Source organism: Chenopodium album, chromosome 26 (assembly GCF_948465745.1).
Source record: "Chenopodium album chromosome 26, dcCheAlbu1.1, whole genome shotgun sequence".
NCBI lineage: Eukaryota > Viridiplantae > Streptophyta > Magnoliopsida > Caryophyllales > Amaranthaceae > Chenopodium > Chenopodium album.
In genome coordinates, this window is record NC_137859.1 from 10,237,515 (window position 1) to 10,246,079 (window position 8,565).

At 29.9% G+C, this 8,565-nt stretch overlaps 1 non-coding gene across 1 annotated transcript; it reads right to left on the reverse strand.

Moving 5' to 3' along the window:
• Window positions 1-7,996: 7,996 nt before the first annotated feature.
• Window positions 7,997-8,087, reverse strand: TRNAY-GUA (transfer RNA tyrosine (anticodon GUA)). The gene is given in 2 exon segments: window positions 7,997-8,032; window positions 8,051-8,087. It is a non-coding gene; the product is annotated as a tRNA-Tyr (tRNA).
• Window positions 8,088-8,565: the final 478 nt, after the last annotated feature.

Below are 8,565 nucleotides of genomic sequence, written 5' to 3' on the forward strand. Positions count from 1 at the left end.
GCTAGGCATCTTGTGCTTTCTTCTATTGCACACTTTCTAAATTCTTTACTAACTCATTATGGTGACTTTATTGCTTCCTCAATTCATATTCTCAATAAATGAACTCTCTCTTCTTCCTCAACTTTTATTGTAGATTCGAGAGTAACCAGAGTTGATTGATGCATATAAACAACATATTTTGTATCCACACTAGTCATGTATATATGTGTATGATTGTATGTAGCACATGCATGTAAACCATACACGTGTAAACCTAATAAGTGTGGTATGTCATATGTGACATATACACCATATATATTTATTAACCAAAGCTAATATTCCTTAATTTTATCTTTCACTAATCACTATAGTCGTTCACACTACTTTGACCAGTTTTAAATCATCATCTACTTATCTTCTATAATGGAAAATTATGGTCATTCACATGTGAAATTGTTCGTAGTTTCTCTTACTACATTTTCTCTCTTTGTGTGATATTAAAGAATCACAAATCGGTTTATCTCGCTTGTCATGACCATCAAGGCAGTCATAGTCTTGTTTTCATTGTCATAGCCTACAACACAACGGCACTCATTAAGGGAAAATAGTGAAGGTGGATTATATATACATAATGACCTACTTTAGGCGATATAATTACACTTTAATGAATGTCATTTCAATGGTTCATCATGTTTCCCCTAGATCAAAAAGTATTAAATAATTTCATTGTTTGCCTTTTGGACTGTTGATGCTAAGAGATTGAATAAGACTAGCTATAATTTACACAAATTTAATTACATGGAAAGTTAATCAAACAATAATAATGGAAATCTATTATGTATATCCCTAATTGTGCGTTTAGCTGTTCATTGAGGTGGGTCATATTGACAAGATAAGTGGATGAAGATGTGAATAATATACACACTATTGAAAAGAATCACATGCTAGGTTGTTTTTTTCTCAAATATGATCCCTTTTTCTATTTTTTTTAGACGGGAATTTGTTTAGAATGTATTTTTGTAATGCAAACTTGGAGCGTCAATCAGTCAATGCCAAATATTATGTGTTTTAAAATATATACAAGTGGTAGATATTTTGAAGCTACAAAGTAAATAAGGCGAATAAATGTGGACGATTAGAATTTTGTTATAACTTAAACATAGAGGTAGTGATTCCTAAAGTAAGGATAGATTTCAACTCTATCCTTTTTTTTTAAAAAAAATAATAATAATAATAATAATAATAATAATAATAATAATAATAAATAGTTAATAAGGATAAGGAATATGTTGAGCAATTAGGTTTTGATGATTATAAACTAATGATGATTATCTATCTAACGTGTATGTTAAGTTGTGCATAGAAAGAGCAAGTTATGTTTGGAACAGGATACAAGGAACCTGAGCAATGACAAGTATATATACAAGGAACTTGAGCAATATAGGATAAGCAATAGAGGAACAAGAACAATGATAAGTGTTACGGTTGATAAGCATGATGATGGCTAAGGAACCATGAAGGTAACTATGTAAATAAGTGTTTACATATGTTAGCTTCACGAGGTAAGTATCCTATACATATATATGTCATGTATGTGTAGAAGTCTTTTAATTTAGTTTAGTTTTCTTTACTGTTTTTATAAATGAAAAAACTAACCTTCTGAGTTGCTTTGTTATCCTTAGAAGTTTGCTCAGTTTGTCATCATTAAAAAGGGGCAACTTGTTGACCCTTATGAGGTTTTGATGATGATGTTAAGAATTGAGCAAACTTCCATTTAATAAGGATTTTCTAGTGTTGTGATGTTTGCAGGTTCAGTAAGCGTTGAGGGCTGAAGTAGGAACTGAAACAGAGGAACTTTAGAAGATCCATGAGGATACAAGTAAAGTTAGAAGAAGAGTTCCAGAAATGGAACTTCCCGAAGTTTCTCAACAGGAACTTCAAACGGGTGTAACGACCTGGTTCTGGTGTAATGCTGGGGCAAACCCTAAGATCCAGAATATATCAAGACTACAGGATTCCAGAACAAGAGTTTCAGAGAAGCAACATGAAGACAGAGAAATAGAAGTATATTGCTCTAGGATTCATGTAAGTATGTTGGACATAATAGTCGGTCTGGAACAAGTCTATATAGAACCTAGGTGAACTCCAAACAGTCAATGAAATTAGAGTAACTGACTTGTCAGGAACTCGGAGACTGTCAGAGTTCAGGAACCTAATAGGAACTTAAGTGTGCACGTTGTTAAAAGTCAGTTTTAATGATATATATATTTACCTTATACGTGCATATCTTTTAGGGATTTGGTTTTACTGAATAAAGATATTTATCTTCTAATAAATCCCTTTTGGAAAAAGATAAATTTTGTTTAAAAAGTATTTTTAAACTAAAAGATAAGATTGGAATTAAATCTGATTTTATGTTAAGTTTATCTTATTATTATTGACAGATTTTATTCTTAACAAAAAGATATATTTTCGGAAAACTTGTTTTTAGAAAATATCTTTTAAACTTATCTTTTCAGAAAATCTATCTTTTTCAAAGATGAAATGAATAATTCGAGTGTACTATAAATATGCTCATATGTATTCATTCAAAGTTGAGGCTGACGAAGTGTAGTGGTCGTGCTTAATGGTTTTATCCTTCACCACGAAGCTAAGTCAGTTCTCCTGGTCAAAGTTCCTATCAGGTTTTGGTTACAGTACGTCCAGTGAGTTCCAGACTGGTCTCGAGTGTCCAACATATTAGTTTTATCTCTTTATTCATAGATATGTATTTAGGGATATTCAATGAGATCTTGTAATGGGAAAAAGGGTTTTGAGTGTTTTGTATTTTGGGGTGAGATTGTGAATTCTCTTAAATTCACACAAGTGATGAGTTTGAAATCTCGTAAAATTCGAGTGGTAGTTAGTCACCCCGAGTCTGTCTTGGGTTGCAAGTGGGAAAAAGGAACCTGAGTGTGTCTTAGGTCGAAAAAGGAACCTGAGTGTGTCTTGGGTCGAAAAAGGAACCTGAGTGTGTCTTGGGTCGAAAAAGGTGCCTGAGTTTGTCTTAGGTCTGATAGGATAGGTTCTTATCAATTAGCAAGTGTCTTAAGAGGAACTTGCGAAGCAAAGGTCTGTGTAATAGGTTGTACTAGGAGAGTTGCCTATTATAGTGGAATTTGTTTATAAGTCCCAATAGGGCCGAGGTTTTACTTCCAGTTAGGCACTGGATGGTTTCCTCGTAAAACTTGCTGTGTGCTTTAAGTTCCTTTACGTTTTAATTGTTTATTTCCGCATAAGTTCCGCGATTGGAACCTACTACCATTCACCCCCCCTCTTGTAGTAGTTCATCTAAACTAACAGAATATATTAATTGAGGAAGTTCTTCTCTCAAAGGTTAATCCTAACACAAAACTCTAGCCAATTGATTTCTCATATTAGCACATGTTCTAACCAATTGATCGGTCCTCTACAAGTAGTCTACACATCAGTTTCACAAATATTAATTGTATATTAGATAATCATTACACATATAATATTAATGTATAACACTTACGACCATATAATTTTTATAATACAAGTATTATGATTGTCCATATTAAATTTCACTCACATATCACGGAGTACAAAGTACGCGTAACGGCGTAACATATATAAGTTGAGGAATCATTAGTGTCCAAATTTTGAACTATCTAATAAAACGCTCACTTTTTCACCCTACCTCTTAGATGTTTGATGTTTTCAAGGCCATGTTAAACTAAATTGAGTTGTTGTACGTACATGTTTTTCATGTATATATGCATCACATGCATTCAACAACTTTACTTGCTTGTAGCATAGAAGTCCATATGTATATAAAGACTTAGACATAGTAACAAAGTTGACATTAATTAACAAAAAGTCAAGGAAAGTTCATTTTCCCATCTATGGAAATTTTCTTATGACATGATAATAATTCCTGAATTATATTTATCAAAATAAAATTTTGGGCCTATGATTACTGTATGTGGACCATTCTTAAGTCATGGCTGCTTTCTGTGTCACTTTTCATTTCAATGTTGCAAGATGAAAGCAACACCGCCTTAGGCCAGTTAAGCACATAAATCAAATTTCTTGTGATTTGATGTTGACTACGAATCTAGTTGGAGAATTCTGAGTTATATTATGGAATGTAAATTGGAAAATAGAATAAATAGTATGAAACGGTCCAAATACATATGGGGCCTAATCTTCTAAATTTTCTTTCCTAGGTAATTCTTAGATCACGTAGGTCACGCTATGTTAAGAAAATAACTTACGCATCAAAGAATTGACTTTAGGTTGAAATTTTGCTGAGTTTGTATGTAATCTGACATTAGTTTGACGTGGGCTGGTAAATGGCTCAATGAATTTATGACACTCTAATAAGTTTGTGTGTTATTAATTACAGATCCTAACATAAAAAAAATTGGTCACTCCCACATAAAGAAAATTTAAAATAAAATACTATTCTCATTTTCAAAAGTTTTAACATTGAAAATTAGTGTTTGCATGTAAATTAAGGCAAATGAGAGAGAAATTAGAGAATGTTATCAAAGTGCGAAAAGATATACGAGTATAAAGTAAGCTAATCTTTTTATTTTTAATTTTTTTGAAAACAATTTTAAAGTTTTCTGAAAAAAATTAATATACTCCATAATGATTAAGAAAAAAAAATCCATATGAGAGAGGAAGTGATTTAAAAAAGCTATAAGCTAAAGTAAATCTATTTAGCATAACTAGAGAGTAAGAATAACATTTACTCCCTCCGTTTTTTTTTTATATACATCACTTTGACAATTGCACTATTCACATACCATGGTTGACTTAATTTTTTCACCTCTAAAAAATGAATAAATATTATTATATTATATATCATTAGATTCGTCGTAATGTCTAGTTTCATGATATAATTTTGTTACAATTTTTACTAATACACAATTAAAGATATTTATGGTCAAAGTAGCATCTCGGCAAATGTGCCGATCAAACTGATGCATATAAAAAAAACAGAGGGAGTAAATTAGTGAATTTCTAAATGCACGTCTTTGTGATATAGTCCACATAAGATAAAACTTCCTTTACTCTATATTTGTGGTTAAATTCTCAGTCCACATAGCCGATATAGGATTGCCAAAAAAAAAAAAAAAAAAAAAAAAAAAAAAAAAAAAAAGGCAATATAGGATGTAATATTATGTAATCTCACATGTAACAAAATATTTAATTTTAAGTTTTTGTAAGAAAGGATACACGAATGTAGTGTTATTTAATGGTTAAATGACTAACTTCTTCAATCATAAAATCATGATATATGGCCTCTTTGTCTTTTCACCATAAAGTTATAGTGGCGCAATTAAGTTGTGACACATGCACCATCCTATTTATTTTGATAAATCCGCCCCCCTTTCCCCTTTTATTTCTTTTTTAATCAATTTAAGATGTTGATATATCCGTCAATTTTCAGCCTATTGTTCGAGTTTTTGAACAATTTTTTGTAGTCTTGTCCTATGTAAATTCACTACTGCTTTTAGCAAAACAATTGGTAATGAAGATTCAATCATGTGACAGTAGGAGAAAGACGATTTGGTGCTCAAATGTAATACTATACCAATAGGCAAAAGCTGGAGCCTAGTTTGAACTCATTCTTATTGTGTGGTTAAAACGGGTCTGATCCGTTATGAAAGTTCACTTTATAAGTTTAAGGAGGTTTCACCTTATAACCATATATGAGAGGATTGAAGTTACCTTTTAGGGTCTGTTCACATTTACTTAATTTCAGTTCAGTTCAGTTCAGTTCAGCTCCAATCAGTTCAGTTCAGTTCAGTTCCAATCAGTTCAGTTCAGCTCTTAATTTCCCTCTCACATAAAATATTCATTTCAGCTCAATTCAGTTCAGTTCAGTTCCAATCAGTTCAGTTCAGTTCAGTTCAGCTCCAATCAGTTCAGTTCAGTTCAATTCAGCTCAGTTCAGTAAATATGAACAGACCCTTAGTCTAATAAGGTAGAAACAACTTTCAATTTTCTTCGATATGAGATACAATACAGTACACATCCCAACATTCCTCACTTTTCACATTTGATTTGTTTAATGTTTACTACTATGGAACAACACTTCCACTTATATGTGGGTTTGTTGATAGGTTCAACAATGAGGGTCTGTGCAAAGACTTGGTCACTTATGGAACATCACTCGAGTTTATAGATTAACTATATATTAATAAAATGCACAACTTTGTTATGTAGTGGTTCATTCAATGGATCGGAACTTCTGCTTAATAAGCAAGAGGTAGTGCACTTTTGTTAAATTTTGTATAGCTTTAATTTATCCCTAATCTACACATGCGAATGTCTCATCTTAATAAAGATGAAGGAATTCATTACTTTAATCAAGGAGCAACTCTTTTTATCGTCAAATGTTTTTGAGATAGATGAACTCTAACCTTTGGTCTTATGAAGTGGTGTTAACTTGCTTCTTATCTAAGGATGTTGATGCTCCAAGTAAAATGCAATTGGAAAACCCATTAAATCCACTCTCTTGATTTGTTCCATTTCGCCGTATGATTTAACATATATTATTGATTTATTGACTTATTATCTCGTTGTCTTTAATTCTTTATGTTATTTTTTTGGTCTTTAATTTGACAATGACATTAAACATTAACCCTTGCTAGCTGCTAATTTTATATATAGATTATATACTATGAGAAAGGTGGTTGAATTTAAGATTCCTACGACTAGGTGACAGGTCAAGTTTTAACATCTTAATCTTATAAATTTAATTCGATTAAATTTTCTATAGATGCACATAAAATAAATATAATAATTATAAAAGTAGTAGTTTCTCAAAATAATGCATACATATATATATATATATATATACATATATACATATATATATATTCTGTAATTATGAGAATTTCGTATTTAGAACATAGAAAAAATTTAGAACATAAGGTGAAAAAATTTAGAACATAAGCAGAAAATTTTAGAACATAAGAAAAATAATTTAGAAGATAGCAAAAATTTAGAACATAAGCATCCAAAAAAGTTAGAACATAAGAAAAATAATTTAGAACATAAGTTGAAAAAAATAATCAAAGCATAGGTATAAATTAATAACATAATCTGAAAAAATAATTTAGAACATAAAAAAAAAATTAGGACATAAGCTGAAAAAATAATTTAGAACATAGGAACAAATTTAGAACATAATCTAAAAAACAATTTAGAACATTAAAAATAATTTGGAACATAAGTAGAAAAAATTTAGAATATAGGAAAAACTTTAGAATATAAACTGGAAAAAAAAAATTAGAACATAGAAAAAAATTTAGAACATAAGCTGAAAAATATAATTTAGAACATAGGAACAAATTTAGAACATAATCTAAAAAACAATTTAGAACATTGGAAAAAATTTGGAACATAAGTAGAAAAAAATTTAGAACATAGGAAAAAGTTTAGAACATAAGAAAGGATTCTTACATAAGAAAGGGTTCTTACATAAGAAAGGGTTCTTATATATATATAATTAAGAAGTTCAAATATACATCGCTAATTAATTTTAACTTGTTAAATATACATGGTCCTAGGATCATTTTACTTATATACATATAATTAATTATTGTCTGTTTTTAATATTTTTTCAATTTCATTCTATGCAATATTTACGTAAGTAAATATTAAAAAAAATGATACAAAAAAAAAAGTTATATTATGGTACTTTATATCAATACCTATCTAACATCATATTTTTATAATAACATATACTATTGTTATAATGTTAATTAAAAACTATAGTCAAAGTTAAATATATGAATAGTAAAAAAAAGTTCAGTAGGGGAAAAAAAATTCAGCTCGTTTTTATGTGCAGCTGGCCACAAAGCTTGTAAAATACTCTTACAACACTAACCGGGTAATTACCCCCATGATAAGAATTATTTTCAGGAAAAAAAAAAAAACTTTGTATAGAATTAAATAAATTAATAAGAGGAAGCAAAAAAGAAAAAAAAACAACGAATCCGACCTGCCGGAATCGAACCAGCGACCTAAAGATTTCTAACGGGTTTACCCACTACAGTCTTCCGCTCTGCCAACTGAGCTAAGGTCGGATGTTATTCATTGTCTTCACATTCATTATTTAAAGCAATTAAAAGTGGACTCCTTTTCGAATTTTCCCTTTTTTTTTTTTTTTTCCTTTTTCCTTTTTTTTTTTCTTTTTTTTTTAAAAAAATATTTTAAACTGATTTATCTAAATTTCTTTTCTTACCTAATACCATTAACCCTCTTTTTTAGGCAACTAAGCTGTCAAATGTTTTTAATTTTTTGATACGTTAAAGACAATTGCACAAACTATCCCTGATTTTTTGGGAGAAATGGGGGTAAACACCAACAAACATAAACTTTAAAGTCTAATTATATTGTTTTCTAATGTTTGTACCAAAAAAAAAAATGTTTTCTAATGTCTACTCTATTTGACTTTTGTAACCCTTTTTTTGGTGATCACTTGAAGCCTAAGAAAAACGCCAAGAATATGCATATGAATGTATAGATTAATAGATTATATATATAAGCTAAGGTATTACTTGT